This window comes from Sciurus carolinensis, chromosome 4, assembly GCF_902686445.1.
Source record: "Sciurus carolinensis chromosome 4, mSciCar1.2, whole genome shotgun sequence".
In the NCBI taxonomy this organism is placed as follows: domain Eukaryota; kingdom Metazoa; phylum Chordata; class Mammalia; order Rodentia; family Sciuridae; genus Sciurus; species Sciurus carolinensis.
Window position 1 is genome coordinate 127,144,327 of NC_062216.1, and position 20,070 is coordinate 127,164,396.

At 33.5% G+C, this 20,070-nt stretch overlaps 1 pseudogene; it reads right to left on the reverse strand.

The window, feature by feature from the left end:
• Positions 1-19,507: 19,507 nt before the first annotated feature.
• LOC124982935 (60S ribosomal protein L39-like) lies at positions 19,508-19,733 on the reverse strand (annotated as a pseudogene).
• Between the last annotated feature and the right edge of the window lie 337 nt (positions 19,734-20,070).

Below are 20,070 nucleotides of genomic sequence, written 5' to 3' on the forward strand. Positions count from 1 at the left end.
ACTCTCCCAGTTATCCTACCCACCATAATTCATTCCTACATTCACTAAACATTTACATAAATTCAACTATGTGCCAAACACTATTTCAGATGGGAGCAAATGAGCTTTTGGGAATTTATAATCAAGCAAAGGAAGGTAGACTTGTGAGCAAAGAAATGTTACACCATTTGCAGATGTTGTGAGAGGAAGTCCCTACAGGGTTCAGTGGTGGAACAAAGTAGGAAGTCAGAAATGCCTCAGGATGGAAGAAGCAGTAGGAAACAGGGAAAATTAGCATGAACTCTAGACTCAGACCAACCTTTACCCCAGTTCTTCTACTTCTTAGCTCCAGGAACTTAGGAAGTTTGTTTATTTATGTCTTTATAAAACACTTCAAGTTTAGAGAAAATTATTTAGAATAAAATGAGTGGCTATGTGCCTGTCATACAGCTTTGTTAAATATTTACATTTTCTCACAGTTCAGTTTTTACAAAAAATAAAATGTTAAAGAGAGTTTAAGCAAGTTGTGTGCCACCTCTCAACTCAGTTCTTTCCCCTTCCTCCCTTTTTCTAAAAGCAAACACTTTTTAATTTTATATGTAGCATTCCCATGATGTTTCTGAATTTATGATGCATAGATAGCTAAAAACAATGAGTATGGTTTTGTGTTCCTAAACTTTATATGAAAGGTATTATATTTTGCATATTTTTCATATCTTGCTTTGATCATTCAACATTAGATTGTTGAAGGTTATTCATGTTGATAGAGTACTTTCATTTATTTATTTTTAGTGATATGCAGTAAAATATACCACAGAATAATTATTTAAAAAATTGTCAATCCATTCTCTTATTAATATTCACTTAAATTGCCTGCTACATATCACTATATTTAGCAACATTGCAGTGATACCCTTGCATGTGCTTCCTTGTGCACACAGGAAACTTTTCCTAGGATCCACTGTACATGATAACTGCTCTGTGCTTCCTCAGAACTGTGTGAGAGTCTCCATTTCTTCACATCTTTGCTCACATGAAATATTTTCATCATTTTCAATTTGATAATCTTAAAAAGGGTATATTATTTTAATTTGCATTTTCAAGTTGTCCAAGACTTTTCTGCTTCTTTATATGGAATACTAAAAAGGAATCTTTCTTTCATTTCTCTTGCTATATCATCCAGTTTAATGTCTCTTTGTTCAAATCTAATTCCTCTGGGCTTATTATTATTTTGGATGCCAGATTAGTCACCATTTTTTTTCTGAGTAAATATATTGCTCAGCAGGTGTTTGCCTTTTGGTAACAGAGAAAGATACCTTATTTGCACAAGTAGAATTGATATCCAAATGCCAACATTAAGGTTTAGAAAGCATCCATGATTTTCCCTCCAGTTGATAGCCATGAACACCCAAAATACTGCACATAAAGTTATATGTGGGACATTGTGTTGGTTTGAGAAAATCAAGTCACTGAAAATCTGAAAAGGATGTGCTTTTGGCAACTTTCTACCCTTTATACTGGTTAGAGTTTTCTGCCCCAAAAAGGTGCCAATTGGACTTGAATTACTTCGATAAAGCTCAAATAAGTGTCTAGGTTTGGAGTTTTTCACACAAAAAATTATTTTTCCTAGGTTTTTTTTTTCTATTCCTTCATGAACCTCCATGCACATTTATTCTGTTTTTTTTTGTTGTTGTTCTAATTTTTACATGAAAATAGATTGCATTTCGATACATCATACATAAAAGGAGTATAAATTCTTATTCTGGTTGTACATGATGAGATTACACCAGTTGTATGATCATATGTGAACATAGGGTCATAATGTCTGATTTATTCTATTATCCTTACTACCCCCCCATACTCCCTCTCCTCTCTTCACTCCCCTCTGTCTAATCCAGATTAACTGTATTCTTCCCTAACCCTGCCTCCTTATTGTAAATTAGCAACTGCATATCAGAGAAACATTCAGCCTTTGGTTTTTTGGGATTGACTTATTTCACTTAGCATGATATTCTCCAGCTCCATCCATTTACTGGCAAATTACATAATTTCATTCTTCTTTAAGACTGAGTAATATTTCATCATATATACATACACACGCACACATATATGATGTGACTGAGTTACTGTTGTATGCTGATTTGAAGTCCTTTCGGTATAAACCGAGAGGTAGGATAGCTGGGTCAAATGGTGGTTCCATTCCAAGTGTTCTGAGGAATCTCTATATCGCTTTCCATATTTTTTTTCCAAAAATTTGCATTCCCACCAGCAGTGTATTAGTGTACCTTTTTCCCTACATCCTTGCCAACATTTATTGTTGTTTATATTCTTGAAAATTGCCATTCTGACTGGGGTGAAATGAAATCTTAGAGTATTTTTGATTTGTATTTCTCTGAGTGCTAAAGATGTCAAACATTTTTTCATATATTTGTTGATTGATTGCATTTCTTCATCTGTGAAGTATCTGTTGAGTTCTTTAGCCCATTTATTGATTGGGTTCTATGGTTATTTTGGGTGTTGAGTTTTTTGAGTTCCATATATATCTTGAAGATTAATGCTCTATCTGAGGTGCATGTGGCAAAGATTTTCATGTTATTAATTATTTCATTTGCTGAGAAGCAGCTTTTTAGTTTGAATACATCCCATTTATTGAATCTTGATTTTACTTCTTGTGCTTTAGGAGTCTTATTAAGGAAGACTTAAAAATCCTGAGCTGACAAGGTAAAGGGTCTCCATTCTGTACCTAAGTCTTTGATCCACTTTAGATTGAGTTTTGTGCAGGGTGAAAGATAGGGGTTTAATTTCATTTTACTACATATGGATTTCCAATTTTCCCAGAATCATTTGTTGAAAAGTCTATCTTTTCTCCAATGTACATTTTGGCATCTTTGTTTAACATGAAATAACTGTAATTATGTGGGTTTGTCTTTGTGTCTTCTATTCTGTACCATTGGTCTACATGTCTGTTTTGGTGCCAGTACAATGCCATTTTCATTACTATGGCTCTGTAGTATCATTTAAGGTCTGGTATTTTGATGCCTCCTGCTTCACTCTTCTTGCTAAGGATTGATTTGGCTATTCTTGGTCTCTTATTGTTCCAAGTGAATTTCATGATTGCTTTTTCTAATTCTATGAAGAATGTCATTGGAATTTTAATAGGAATTGCATTAAATCTGTATAACTCTTTTGGTAGTATGGCCATTTTGACAATGCTAATTCTGCCAATCCAAGAGTATGGGAGATCTTTCTATTTTCTAAGGTCTTCTTTGATTTCTTTCTTTAGTGTTCTGTAGTTTTCATTGTAGAGATCATTCACCACTTCTGTTAGATTAATTCCCACATATTTCATTTTTTTATTTCAAGGCTCTCATGAATGGGATCGTTTGCCTAATTTCTCTTTTAGTGAATTAATCACTGATGTATAAGAATGTGTTTGACATATGGGTATTAATTTTATATCCTGTCACTTTGCTGAATTTATTTACTAGTTCCAGAAGATTTCTACTGGAGTTTTTTTATCTTCTAAATATAGAATCATGTCATCAACAAATAGTGATAGTTTTGAGTTTTTCTTTTCCTATTCGTATCCCTTTATCTTCTGTCAAATTGCTCTGGCTAGAGTTACAAGGATGATGTTGAGTAGAAGTGGTGAAAGAAGGCATCCTTGTCTTGTTCAGTTTTCAGAGGGAATGCTTTCAGTTTTCTCTGTTTTGAATGATATTGGCCTTGGATTTAGCATATGTAGCTTTTACAATGTTGATATATGTTCCTACCATCCCTAGTTTTTCTAGTGTTTGAACATGATGGATGCTGTATTTTGTCAAATGCTTTTTCTGCATCTATTGAGATGATCATATGATATTGTTCTGAAGTCTATTGATGTGATTATTTACATTTATTGATTTCTGTATGTTGAACTAACCGTGTATCCCTGGGTTGAACCCCACTTGATCATGGTGCACTATGGTTTTAATGTTTTTGTATGCAATTTGCCAGAATTTTATTGAGAATTTTTTTATCATTCTAAATATTGTTTATGTTCAACAGGGATATTTGCCTGAAGTTTTCCTTCTTTGATGTGTCGTTGTCTGGTTTTGGTATCACTGTGATGCTAGCTTCATAGAATGAGTCTGGAAGGGTTCCCTCCTTTTCTATTTCATGGAATAATTTGAAGAATGTTGATGTTAACTCTTCTCTGAAAGTCTTTTAGAACTCAGCTAAGAATCCGTCTGGTTCTGGGGTTTTCTTTATTGGTAGGTTTTTGATGACTTCTTCTATTTCATTGCTTGAAATTGATCTCTTTAAATTATGTATGTCTTCCTGATTCAGTTTGGGCAGGTCAAATGTCTCTAGAAATTTTTAATGTCTTCAAGATTTTCTATTTTATTGGAGTATAAATTTTCAAAATAGTTTCTAATTATCTTATTTCAGTAGTGTCTGTCTTGATATTTCCTTTTTCATCATGAATTTTAGTACTTTTAGTTTTCTTTCTCTGTTAGCTTTGCTAAGGGTTTATCAATTCTATTTATTTTTTCAAAGAACCAACTTTTTGTTTGTCAATTTTGTGAATTGTTTCTTTGTTTCAATTTCATTGATTTCAGCTCTGATTTTAATTATTTTCTGTCTGCTGCTTTTGGTATTGGCTTATTCTTCTTTTTCTAAGTTTGAGATGTAATTTTAGGTTATTTATTTGTTGATTTTCTATTCTTTTAATGAATGAGCTCAGCGCAATGAACTTTCCTCTTAGCACTGTCTTCATAGTGTTCCAGGGGTTTTGATATGTTGTTATATCAGTGTTCTCTTTTACCTCTTAAGTATTTTTTTATTTCATCCCTGATTTCTTCTGTTAGCCATTCGTCACTCATTTGCATATTATTTAATCTCCAAGTGTTTGAGTAACTTCTATTTTTTATTTTGTCATTGTTTTCTAATTTCATTCCATTATGATATGATAGAATGCAGGGTAGTATCTATATTTTTTTTTATTTGCAGAGTTGTTTTGTGGCATAACATGGTATATTTTAGAGAAGGATTCATGTTCTGCTGAGAAGAAAGTGTATTGGCTTGATAATGGATGAAATATTCCATATATGTGCATTAAACCAAAATTATTGATTATATCATTTAGTTCTATAGTTTCTTTGTTTAGTTTTTGTTTGGAAGATCTATCCAGGAGTGAGATAGATGTGTTAAAGTCACCCAGTATTATTCTGTTGTGATCTGTTGGATTCTTGAAATTGTAATGGGTTTGTTTGATGTACATAGATGCTTCTTTGTTTTGGGCATAAATATTTACAGATATGTCTTGTTGATGTATAATTCACTTAAGCAGTATGTAATGTCCTTCTTTGTTCCTTATGATTAACTTGGACTTGAAGTCCAATTTATCTGATATGAGGATGGAAAACCCTGCTTTTTATGTGATCTATGTGAGTGATATGCATCTTTTCACCTGCAGTCTGTGGATATCTTTGCCTATGAGGTGAGTCCCTTGGGTCTTGTTTTTTAATTCAATCTGCCAGACTTCTTTTTTTTTTTTTTTTTTGATTGTTGAGTTTAGGCCATTAACATTCAAGGTTATTATTGAGATATAATTTTTATTCCCAGTTATTTTGGTTCATTTCTGGTTTTTAATTTGATTTAGTTTCTGCTTTGATTGATTTTTCCTTTAGTTTAGTTCCTCTCTTTGCTGGTGTTCTTTTTTTTTTTCATTTCATCCTCATGGAATATTTTGTTGAGAAAGTTCTCTAGTACAGGCTTTCTAGTTGTGAATTCTTTTAACTTTCATTTATCATGGAAGTTTTTTATTTCATCTTCAAATCTGAAATTTAATTTTGCTGAGTATAATATAATTCTTGGTTGGCATCCATTTTCTTTCAGAGCTTCATATATGTTGTTCCAGGACCTCCTAGCTTTGAGGGTCTGGGTTGAGAAATTAGCTGAGATTTGAATTGTTTTCCCCCTGTATTTAATCTGATACATTTCTCTCACAGCCTTTAAAATTCTATCTTTATTCTGCATTCTAGGCGTTTTCATTATAATGTACTTTGGTGTGGCTCTGTTGTAATTTTGTACATCGGGGTCCTTTTAGGCTCTTGTATTTAAGTTTCCATTTCACCTTTTAGGCTTGGGAATTTTTCTGATATTATTTCATTGAAAATATTGTCCTTTCCTATGGTTTGTATCTCCACACATTCATCTATCCCAATAAATCTTAAATTTGATCTTTTCATGTCATCCCATAATTCTTGGAAGTTCTGTTCATGGTTTCTTTCTGTCTTCTCTGAGTAGGCAACTTTATTTTCAAGATTATCTATTTTGTCTTCATTGCCTGACATTCTGTCTTCCAAATAGTCTATAGTCTGTTGGTGATACTTTCCACTGAATTTTCAATTTGATTGTTTCCTTCATTTTGAGGATTTATGCATGATTTCTTTTCAGAATCTCTATCTCTTTATTGAAGTGATCTTTCACCTCCTGAAATTTATCTCTGATTTCACTCCATACATTGTCTTTTATGTTGCAGATCAGATTATGTATGCTCTAAACTCCTCCTCTGACATTTCTTCTACTGTGTTGTCAGTGGATTCTATTCTTGGAGCATCTTGGTTGGGGCACTTTTTTCTCATTTTTTCATGTTGTTCATTTGTCTTCCCTTCTAGCAGAGTGGATCTGAGGCAGCACAGTTTCTACCCTGTAGACTTTTAGTGTCCCTGAAGGTTTCCAGTACCTCATCTTTAAGGGGAGACCAATATTAACAGCACCCAATGTAAATAATATACAACCTTAAACCAAATAGCTCCTATTAAGACATCTATAGTTTTGTCTCAATGAAAATAAATTGATGTGTTTAATTATTGTCTGCAATATATACAGTAAATTTGCAAAAGAGTTTATAATTTCAAATGGTGGACAAAGAGAACAGAAGTGGTGTAGGATGTGATGTTTATGAGGAAGATGAGGAAGGAGGAGAGAAGATAGAGGTAAATAGAAAGAGTGAAAGAGGAATTGATGGAGGTTGACTGTTATCAGGAGAAAAGAGAGAAAAAGAATCCAGGGAAATAGATAAGTGAGAGGAAAAATATACGTGAAGTAAATATATATATATAAACTGTAACATACTATTCAAACATCCCAGTCCTCAATAAACTGATACATGAAGGATACTTGGTTTCAAAAATGTTTGAGATGTAAGAGATGAAAATATAAAAAGAATCTTGATAAAAAATTGAACAGTTGTTTCCATTGGAGTTCAAAAGTTTCTCAGCTTGTTAGGAGTTTAATGCCAGCTTCACCCTCAGGATATTTGTGATTGCTATGGTGAGAGAATTAGTTCTGGAGGCAGAACTCCTGGAGGGCAGATGTAGGTTTAGGAATGCTCTTGGCTGGGAGCCTGTTGGTCTGGAGATTTTAAGTCAGTGCACTTTCAAGGACCTGCAGTTGAAAGACTGCACCCTGGGAATCTCCTTTGGGTACCACTGTGTGGTGTATGAGCTTATTCTTAGCCCACTAATTTGCCTATGGACCCCATGATTCCTGGTCTCTGATTCAATCTCTGAAATTCTCTACAATCACCCCCCCTTTTGAATTCCCAGTCAGGTGCTTTTTTCCCAGCTGATGCTGCAGGCAACCTAGTTGGAGGGGGAGGGTGCCAGGTGGGTTTCTATGACCAGTATTCCAATGTGAAACCTCTTTCCATGCTTGATTTTCTCCTGGTCATGGAGGCACACTCTCTGTCATGCAGTCTGGGTTTGCCCTGCTCATTTGGGCCAGACTCTGGGTCTACCAGTAACCGGCTCCCCAAGCTCCTGGTCCCTATGCCATGGCTACTAAATGGTTCCTTCCACTGTCCTCTCTGCATGCTGCCAAGAGTGATGGTGGCTTCCCTCCCATATGCGTATTGCCAAAAGCTTGGTCCTTTCATTGTTTTCAAAACCGAGGACTCAGTTTTGAAAACAATGAAAAAGAAAGTTTATTGCTTTGCTAGCAAAGGAGAAACACAGAGGGCTCCTGTCCCAAAGGTTGCCATTCTTCCCATCAGCAGGAATTGGGGACTTTTAAAGAGGTGATTCAAAGGCTACACTCCTCATGTTCTCTGTTGGAGTTGTAATTCACTTGTTAATTTGGGAGACAGTAATGCCTGAGATCTTCTGTTACCATCCCAAAGTATAGATTACTTAGTTCCTGTGGTGGGAACAAGGACAGATAAATCTACCTAAGATGGGGTAGAAAGGTGAAACTGTCTACCCTGAGATTAGGGAGGGGGAAAGATTAAGGAGGAGCATGGAGAAAGGAAGAGAAAGAAATGTCCATTTTAAAAATAAGTTGCTGCAGCAGGGCAGCAAGGGCAATATTCAAAGCATAAAGTAGACCACTCCTAAACACAGATGCTGTGTAGCACAGCTTATTGTTTTTTTGAGCAGTGTCTCTGATCTCTAAGTTGTCTGTAACCCAACACACCTCAGTCTTCCTGAGAATGTGTTTCCTTTATTGCTTTACTGTGTTCACATAGTGACTGTTCTGGTTTGTGCCTCCAGCTGCTATTGTAGCTGTGGAGCTGGTGATCTTTCCCCCTTATTTTATTACACAAGATCTCTTGAGTTCCCAATCTATTTTGAGTGTTCAGTATTAAATTCCAGTAAAGTCCCCCTAATTCTTGATCATTCACCCACCTTGGTGAAAAGCTGCCTGTCTACTTTTCTTGGTTCATGGCATAGACACACCAGGGAAGCAACCCCTCATTCCACCATCTTCCTCCAAGTTCTACTTTTTATTTATTTATATGTTTATTTATTTTTGTATTTTTAAAATTTGTTCTAATTAGTTATACATGACCATAGAATGTACTTTGATACATCATACATAGATGGAGTATAATTTCTCATTCTTCTGGTTGTATGTGATGTAGAATCCCACCAGTCGTATAGTTATGTACATATACAAGGTAATAATGTTCTATTCATTCTACTATCCTTCCTACCTCCATTCCCCTCCCCTCTCTTCACTCCCTTCTATCTAATCCAAAGTAACTCTATTCTTTCCTAGTCCCCGCCTCATTGTGAATTAGCATCCACATAGCAGAGAAAACGTTTGGCCTTTGGTTTTTGGGGATTGGCTTATTTCACTAGCATGATATTCTCCAGTTCCATCCATTTACTCACAAATAACATAATTTCATTCTTCTTTAAGACTGAGTAATATTCTATCATATATGTATGTATGTATATATATATATATACACACACACACACACACACACACACACATATATACACACTACTACACTACTTTTATTTTTTTAATCCATTCATATGTTGAAGGCTACCTAGGTTGGTTCCATAGTTTAGCTATTGTGAGTTGAGCTGCTATAATCATTGATATGGCTGTGTTACTGTAGTATGCTGATTTTAAGTCCTTTGGGTATAAACCAAGAAGTGGAATAGATAGCTGGATCAAACAGTCATTCCGTTCCAAGTGTTCTGAGGAATCTCTATACCGCTTTCCATAATGGTTGCACCAATTTGCAATGTATGAGTGTACCTTTCTCCCTACATCCTCACTGACATTTATTGTTGTTTGTATTCTCGATAATTGCCATTCTGACTGGGATGAAATGAAATCTTAGAGTAACTTTGATTGACATTTCTCTAATTGCTAAAGATGTTGAACATTTTTTTCATCTATTTGTTGATTGATTGTATTTCCTCTTTTGTGATGTATCTGTTCAGTTCCTTAGTCCATTTAATCACTGGGTTATTTGTCTTTTTGGTGTTAAGTTTTGTTTTGTTTTGTTTTTTTTTTTGAGTTATTTGTATAATCCAGGAGATTAATGTTCTTTCTGAGGTGTATGTCATAAAGATTTTTTCCCATTCTATAGGCTCTCTCTTCACATTGATTGTTTCCTTTGCTGAAAAGGTTTTTAGTTTGAATCCACCCCATTTACTGATTCTTGATTTTACTTCTTGTGCTTTAGGGGTCTTGTTAAGGAAGTCAGTTCCTAAGCTGACATGGTGAAGATGTGGGCCTACTTTTTCTTCTATTAGACGAAAGGTCTCTGTTCTAGTGCCTAAGCCTTTGATCTGCTTTGAGTTGAGTTTTGTGCATGGTGAGAGATAGAGGTTTAATTTCATTTTGCTACATATGGATTTCCAATTTTCCCAGCACCATTTGTTGCATAGGCTGTCATTTCTCCAGTGAATGTTTTTGGCACCTTGGTCTAGTATGAGGTAACTGTATTTATGTTCGTTTTTGTGTCTTTTGTTCTGTTCAGTTTTTCTATGTGTCTGTTTTGTTGCCAATACCATCCTGTTTTTGTTATTGTGGCTCTGTAATGTAATTTAAGGTCCAGTATTGTGATGCCTCCTGCTTCACTTTTCTTGCTAAGATTGCTTTGGCTACTCTTGATCTCTTATTTTTCTAAATTAATTTCATGATTGCTTTTTCTAGTTCTATGAAGAATGTCATTGGGATTATAATAGGATTTGCATCTGTATAACAATTTTGGTAGTATGGCCATTTAAAAAAATACCTTTGTTTATTTATTTATTTATTTATTTTTATGTGGTGCTGAGGAACAAACCCAGTGCCTCACACATGCTAGGCAAGTGCTCTACCACTGAGTTATGACCCCAGCCCTAAGATGGCCATTTTGATAATATTAATTCTGCCTATCCAGGGGCATGAGAGATCTTTCCATACATAGGTCTTTTTCAATTTCTTTCTTTAGCGTTTTGTAGCTTTCATTGTAGAGGTCATTCACTTCTTTTGCTACATTGATTGCAAAGTATTTTATTTTATACTTTTGAAGCTATCATGAATCAGTTAGTTCTCCTAATTTCTCTTTCAATAGATTCATCAGTGATGTATAGGCATGTGTTTGACTTATGGGTCTCGACTTTATATCCTGCTACTTTGCTGAATTCATTTATAAGTTCTAGAAGTTTTCTGGTAGAGTTTTTTTTTTTTTTTTGCATCTTCTAAATATAGAATCATGTCAATGACAAATAGTAATAGTTCGAGTTCTTTTCCTATTCATATTCCTTTAATTTCTTTCTTTTGCCCAATTGCTCTGGCTAGAGTTTCAAGGACAGTATTCCAAGTCTTACTTTTTAATTTCAGGATTAAAAAGGCAGATAAAGCTTCCCTAATTTCTTTAGAAAATCTCCCTCTGTCTTTATTCACTTCTTGATATACTTTCCATTCTTATTCAGACAGGATTTAGAAGAACAATCTGGTGTTCATCCTAGTGAAAATATCAAAATATCCAATACCTTCAGATGATTAAATGAAAAACAGTAGATAGTTCTACAGTGCACATCATAAAGCCTTTTTAAACAACCCAACAAATGTCTGTGCATTTAGAAGCTGCAGCAGTGACCCACAGCTCAGCCCATCCCTACTGGGAAGAATGTGTTCAGAGCTCTCTACACAGTGAAGAATACCCTTCTGAGTCTCTTCATCCTGCAGCTTGGTATGGATAAAATTAATTCCAAGTGAAATGTAAAGTTGAGGCATTACACATGTTGAATTTGAAGAAAATATTGGAAGAATTAAGACAGTACATTAAGGACTGAAATTGTAGCTCCGTGGTGAAGTACTTGTTTAGCACATGTAAAACTAGATTCAGTTCTCAGCACCACATAAAAATAAATAAATAAAATAAAGGAAAAAATCCTTTTTAAAAGGTTTTTGAGGAATCTTAAGTGATCTGAAAAATCTTTATAAGACTTAGTCTGTAGAAATAAACTATGTATCTATTTGTATATCAATAACAATTGAATCTCTTTATCATGCAATTGGACAAGGGAAATACACCAAAATATCAACAGTGAGTATTGTTCTAAAAGACTGAATTATTTCTGATTTTTCAATAGTTCTGCCATTAACATGTATTATTTTTGTATTCCAAAATGATTAGAATAAAAGTACTTATTAATGAATGAATGTGATAAGAGTTCTAGTAAGAGTCTTACAGCATCAAAACTTGATAAGGAAATATAATAGTGTACAATTATTTTTCTCCTTCCTTTTCTTTCATTTTTCTTTTTGGAAACTCTTGCTGAGTTTAACATAGGTTTGGGAGAATAATAATGGGATTATAAATTTCCCAATACGTTTTGTAAATATATATTCAATATAGTTTTCATGTGCAGGCAAGTTTGGCAGTCTACTATAGTTTATTTGCATGAAGGATAGAGGGTCATGGTAATAAGTTATTATTTTCTTGGAGTTGATGGCCCACTGTGTCCTCTTAGACATCCCATCCATTATGGCACAGGGAATATTTTAACCTCCCAAGCGTTGAGGTAAAGAAGGCATTCATCATACAGGAGAATTAGAGTACGCAAACTGAATTGTGGTTTACCTGGGGGCTAAAGAAGAACTTAGTTGCACTTAAATACAGTGACAATAAGCTCTGTTCCCATGTCTTGATTAAAGTCATGGCCTCTAAGTAAAGGAAACTACAAAGGAGAATGAGTTAAATGTATATTGGATTATAAATGTATACTGGTCACAAAACACTCAGGTTTATGAGTATACATCAAGGCATGATTACATTCATCCTTAACACACAATCAAGAAGAAATACAATAGGTTATCATGTCTTAGATATCTCCTTCCCATCTTGAGTTCCTATTATATCTATTATAATCATAATAATAAATGAATTCTTGGTTAACAAATTTAGAGGATCTTCTTTATTTTAACTCATTAAAAATCATTCTATACAATTTCCTTAAACTAGGAGTATTGAAATAAACGTTTCAAAACAATTGAGTGAATATTCATGAAAAGAATATTTCATGTGTCTAGCACCATGCTAAACATTGTGAAAGCAAAAGAGGTAGACACTTCTTTCAAAGCAAGATACTAAGATCTTAAAGAGACCACATTAGTATACAAATAACATTGCACATTCTAGGAAGTGCAGTAGGATGAAGTACAATGTCGAAAGTTATCTGTTGCTGTTTTAGAATGTGAGCTCTAAACTTGGCTCCCCTAAATTCTAATCTCAGTTATCTCAATTCTTTCAGTTACTGGCTGTGTCTAAGGGACCTTGGACAAGTTACCTAATCTTTTAATGCCTCTTTCATAAAATGGTGAAATTAATATTTTTCATAAAGCAAGCTGTATGTAATATGCTTAGAACAGTGTCTAATACTTAGTGCTCAATAAACAAATGTCAAAAAAGACATTTGGTAGTAATACATATGAAACAGTGAATGAGATAATACTTTTAAAATATTGATTGTCAGAGTTGGACTAGACTTTTGACATAAAGTGACACCTTTTTAAAATGTCAAGGTAATACTTACAAAGAACATTTCAGGTCATAGTTTATAAAAGTCTTAAGATTATTCTGTGGCAAATGCAAATCATTCCCATACAAAGAAGAAAATAAGTCAGAAAAATGTCAGTTAATTATGTTTTTTAAAAAATCATTTATCCCTAGTCTGAGGTTCTTCTGGAGAATTTCAAAAGTATGACAGTTCATCACTCATGATGGTGACAATCATAAGAAAACAGGAAAATTATCCCCTAGACACGGAAAAAGAAAATGTTCTGGGCTGGCATTGTGACTCAGTGGTAGAGTGCTTGCCTAACAGATTTGAGGTTCAATCTTCAGCTCCACATAAAAAAATAAATAGATGAATAATAAATAAAGTTATAAATAATTTTAAAAAGGAAAATGTTCTGAAGAGAGAAGCATATGCCATGAATCCAAAAGAAGTAGGAAATAATATTTATTCATATACTCTTTCCGCAAACATATACTAAGTGCTTACTGTATGTTAGGCATGGTACAGGATTTAGCATCCAAAATTACCTGTTATTCTCTGCTCTCAAGGGAGTTTATGAAATTCTAGTAAATAAGTGAATAAAATATAGTATGACAAGGATTAGTATAAGGCATAGATCTGAGCCAGGAGAATATAGACCAATGAAGGAGTTTTGCATTTATTTTGAGATAATGTGAGTCTGTTGAAAGATTTAAACAAGGAAACAGTATTTGTTTACTGGGAGTAAACTAGAAGGTGAGCCAAAGTTGAATTTTTAAATTTTCTAACCATAAAATCATGTCTAGTTTTCTGTGTCCATAGAATGCAGCAAAGATAACTCCCACATTAAGCCATGCAGTTGTTGCTCCTCTGTGGTGCCATTACCCATCAGGCCATCTTCCTATAGTCCTGCTTAGTTCCCTACAGTTTATAATGGGGATGCATGTAGACAAAACAAAGGAAGAGGAGGAATGAACTTTTGTTTTCTGTTTTTGAAAGGGAAACTAACAGAGAAACTCAGGGAACCCACACCTTGAAGAGAGTATTATGCAGTGGTTAATAGCATAGAGGTTGGATTTGAAAGCCTGCTTTGTCCATTGCTCACTCTGTGACCTTGGGTAAATTTGTCTCTCAGGTTATTTTGGTACTGGAAATAAAATTATGTCTCTCTTTTATTAGTCAGAATTGGCAAACTACCATAACAGATAAACCAAATCCCAAAAACCTAGCATAATAAAAACTTGTTTCTGATTCTTCAAGAAAGCACATTAAATCAGACAATAAAATAATTTATAAAGATAGAAAGATAAAAGTATTATATATAGAAATAATTTTTCACATATATAAATAATTAGAAAAATAATAGAAAAATCCTCATTTATAATAGTAACAAAATTATTTAATACTTTGGAATGTACTGAATAGGAAATATGTAAAAACTATTAGGAAAACATTCCTGAAAAATATAAAAGCAGACTTAGACAAATGGAAGAATACTTGTAGGTTTTGGATCACATGACTAAATACCATAAACATTGACTCAAAGTTAATGTATAAATTTAACACTATTTCAATGAAAATATGAATAAGCTTTTATATATGGAGGTAGACAAGTTGATATCAAAATTATATGAAAAATCAAGCAAGAATAGTCAGGAAAACATTTTTAAAAAACTGGGAGGAAAACTAATTTTATCAGACATTAAAACATACTATAATGTCTTTATAATTAAAACAGTGTGGTACTTGTGTAAAAACAGACAAATGGATCAAGAGAATATGTTAGAAAACCCAAAATAAACACAAGTACCTTTGGTAATTTAATACAGTATATGAGGGCATCAAATATTACTGGGGCAAAAAAGAATCAAGAGAGGGTTCTGGAATAAATGGATTGATATTTGGAATAAAATAAGTTTAAATCCATAACTCATGCCATGCATAAGCATGAACTCCAAAAGGAAAAGAGAGATAAATGTAAAAATAAAATTTTAAATACTTGAAGAAAACATGGGTAAATTCCTCTTTACCCTTGGTATAAGGAAATATTTCTTAATTATAACTCATAATCCAGAGGCAATTAATAAAAGATTGATAATTTGCTACATAAAAATAATTTTTTTTTCTGCATGACAAGAAACACCATAAACAAAGTCAAAGATAATGGGTAAAGTCTAAAAACAATAGCAAAGTAAATCTATTTATATATCAAATACAAATATTAATAATAAAGAACTCTTAAAACTCAGGAGGAAGGTATTTTTAAAAACATTTAAAATAGGGAAAAGACAAGTTCAGAAAAAGAGATATTAAAATGATCTTTTAATATAATGAAAGATATTCACTCTCACTCATAATTGGAGAAATGCAAATTAAAACTATCCTGGGATACTATTTTTATATGATTTTCATACTTTAAAAATATGACAACACACAAAAAAAATGACAACACATTCTGTAGGGAAACAGGCACTCTTATACATTACTGGTGGAATGCAAACTGGTACAAACGTTTTGGAAAGAAATTGGGCAATACATGTACACTTACTGTTTAACTCAGCAATTTCGTTTCTGGGAATTTACCCAGAAGATACTTTCTATTAATACAAAAATACATTTTAACAAGATTATTTATTATGACGTTATTTGTTGTTGTAAAATACTGAAGACAATATAAATATCCAAATATAGAGAGGTTAAACAAATTACATATGTCTACATTGCTATAAGAAACAAAAAATCTAGAAGAGGATTTCTATAAACTAATTTGGATTGTTTTCTAGGATACATTACATTTTTAAAAGATGGTGCAAAAGAATATCTATTTTGTGATACTTTCCAGGAAAGAGAATCTTTTTCACACACACACTTCAGACAGAGCACTAATCTCCAAAGTTTATAAAGAACTTAAAAACCTTATACCCAAAATACAAAGAACCCAATCAATAAATGGGCTAAGGAACTGGGCAGACACTTCACAGAAGAAGATATACAGGTGATTGACAAATATATGAAACAGTGCTCATCATCCCTCGTAATTAGAGAATTGCAAATTAAAACCTAAGATTTCATCTAACTCCAATCAGAATGGCTATTACCAAAAACACAAGCAATAATAAGTGTTGGCGTGGATGTGGGGAAAAAGGCACACTCACATTGCTGGTGGAGTTGCAAATTGGTGCAGTCACTCTGGAAAGCAGTATGGAGAGTCCTCAGAAAACTCGGAATGGACCCACCATTTGACCCAGCTATCCCACTCCTCGGTTTATACCCAAAGGACTTAAAATCAGCATACTACAGTGATGCAGGCACATCAATGTTCATAGCAGCTCAATTCACAATAGCTAGATTGTGGAACCAACCTAGATGCCTTTCAATTGATGAATGCATAAAGAAACTGTGGTATATATACACAATGGAATATGACTTGGCGATAAAGAAGAATAAAATCATGGCATTTGCTGGTAAATGGATGAAGTTGGAAAATATTATGCTAAGTGAAATAGGGTCGAGCCCAAAAAACTAGAGACTGAATGTTTTCTCTAATAAGTGGATGATGATATATAATGAGGAGGGGTTGCGGGGGGAAGAGAATAATAAAGGAACTTTGGATAGTGTAGAGAAAAATGGGGTGGGAGGGGGTGGAGGATGGAAAAATATTAGAATGAAACAGACAGTATTACCCTATGTATATTTATGATCTGCATTGTGTACAACCATAGAAATGAAAACTTGTACCCCATTTGTGTACAATGAATCAAAATGCAGTCTGTAAAAATTAAAAAATTAATAAAAAAATATATATATACATCCATTCAATTTGTACCAAAAAAAAAAAAAAAAAAAAAAAACCAGAAAGGTTAACCCAGAAACTAACAAAAACTTGTCTACAGAGATAAATGGGGAAAGAGCAAGCAAAGGGAGGGATGACAGAGTAGGAAAAGAAAAGTGAGTACAACTCTCTAAACAGTTCTGGCTTTTAGAAATAAGAATAATGTTTCCTTTATCAAAAATAAAAATAAATTGATTAAAACCAAGCATAAGGAGACAACCCTGGATTCAATTCAAATGATAACAAATAAGCCTATATCTATTGCACACTACCTTGAAGGAGGTGGGCAAAGAGAGAATAAAGTTAAGAAACACTAAAAATCAGTCTTTGATAATATAATCTAAGATCAAAAACAAAAAAGAGTGTAAATAATCATTTTACACTAGTTAATAAGTTCCTGAACCCATAGATGCATAAGATATTAATTTTCAAGCTGGTTCATGTCTATTTTAGGATTAGTCAAATTACTAAATAAAGTATGAATAATGAGAGGCAAATTTTTTTTTTAGCATCAGGGAAAGGAGTTACAAATAAGGAAAGGAAGAAGGGTAGAATGGAATCCTGTGGTGGCAGATTGGAATCACATGTATTGGTATGAACTCATGGTGATAGATTAGATAGATGATAGACAGACAAACAGACAGGAAGAAGAGGGAGAAAGGATACACACAGGGATAGAGATTTAGATTATGTGTACATGCACATGTTTTTATAAACATAAATTCTGTTCTAGCATTGTCTGATGAGGGAGCCTAGCTGTAACCACTCCGGCAGCAATGAGAACAGCAAGCAACCAGATCTTGGTTTCTAGATACCATTCTCTAATAAAAGAAACCAGTATTCCTTGGAGAAAATACTCGTCTCAGAGTTGGAGCAGGGAAAGAACAGATGGCACTGGAGCAACTGTTGGTATGAAGAAGAAAAGAAGTGCTCAAAAAGTTGAGGGTAACATATTTAAAGGACATAGGCATCAAGTTGAAGGGATGCCCAATAGTCATAGATGGACCAATTTCAAGAACAATTAATGGTAATAGTAATGGATTATACAATACAGAATAAAATAAATACCCATGATTCCCTACTGATATAAATACATAATTGAGTAACTAATAAATGAGAGATATGGGAAATCTCTTTGCTAGATAATTCCAATTAATTAATGTCAAAGAAATTATGGAAGTAGAAAAATCACCAGTTGGTATTAGTGGGCCAATATATGATTAGAAATGTAATATATGCATATTCCTAAAGTATCTCTCTGTAATATACTCATAAAGTACAAAAGTAAAAATGGTTATTTTATAGTGAAAAACATGGCAGACACCACCTTAACTAAATGCCCGAAGTTACATCATCAATAGTTTTTAAAAATCAACAAAATGGACCCCCTGGGGATGATGTACTGAGCATCCTATGCTATCACTCTTGTATTCTTATCACATGTGTATCAGCAACTGTAGTATATTAATTTAATCATAATCTGGATCCTTGACTATAAAATGGACATTAATAAGACAATTGACCAAAGTTGAATAAGGCCTGTGGATTAGTCAAGAATATAGTATCAGTGTTAGTTTCCTGACTTTGGAGATTATACTTTATATAAGTAAAACATTTAGCTAAGTTGGGTAAAGGCTATATGGGAATTCTTTGCACTATTTTTGCAAATTTTTGTTAGTCTGAAATCATTTCAAAGTAAAAATTAGTAAAAATATTTAGAAGAATGAAGAGACAATTGCAAATCTTTCCTTTCCTGCTAGTTAGAAGAGTTCATTATAAAATCTCTCTCTCTCAAAATGAAAGAATATTTTTTTCTCAGTGCTAAAGAATACATACAGAAAGACATATATAATATAAATTCTTCTCCAGAACGTATGTTCCCTTTCTCTGACACATTGTTTTAATTTTCCTACTGTGATCTGGGTAATGAAAAAATTCTCTATAAATCAACATTTTATCCTAGTGAATTTTAAGCACCTTAAAGTTTAATATTATGTATGTATTTTTAATCATCAGATTTAGGGAGCTTCATTTTTGTACAAGCTACTAGATGTAATTTAGCACCAAAGAAGATTTGTCCCATGTTTAACAAGTACTCATGTGCAATTATGAAAATTCCTTCTTGATTTTAAAAAGGGGAGAAATAGATGAACTTATAAAGGTCTAGGGCTCTATAAGTTTAGGCCAATTTTACAAACTACAAGAGTCTATGGTTACCTCACTTCACATTCTTAACATGAAATAACCTGAACCAGATCATTTATATACACCACACACATTTTCATTTAGTTGCTAATTATGATGAATGCTGTCTTTATTTTTTTTAAAGGTAAGTTCTCACATTTTTATTACTAAACCAATCTACTGCAGAGTGTAGAAATAGAGAAAAATTGTTTTTCTCAGAAAACCTGTCCAACTACCCAGAGAGTGTTGCTTTCAGTTTGGTGTGGTAAGATGATAGTGACCTGATACAGCATAAATTGGTGTGCCATAGACCCAGCTTGGTTCTCCTCCAGTGTCTTCTCTTGGAGTTGTACCTGATTTTATCACCAGGTTTCAGCTGACTCCACTGGGGAATGGAACTATTTTGCTTGTTTCTTGTCCAGGAATTGTTTGTTCCTGAAAGTCTTGTCAGAAGACATAGTGAGGAATCATCCACACCCACACGCTACCATGGCTGAGAAGGGAGAGAGAGCTGACTTTATTGTTATCTTAATGAAATGTTTTACTTTGAAGAATTCAAAGAAAAATACAACTGGTCACCTGATTTTGCCACCAGAGGGCATAAGACATTAAGAAATAGGCCAAATGAGGCCCTCTTGTGCTTGAGATTCTCTGATTTCATGTTTTAAAATCTTTGGGTAGCTATTTCAAGAAATAAACTCATTCAGAAGCCAAATAAGCTATGTGAAAAAGAAAAGAAGAGATTAGGAGGAGAAAAATATTTTTATAATAATAAAAATTCTTACTTTTATAATA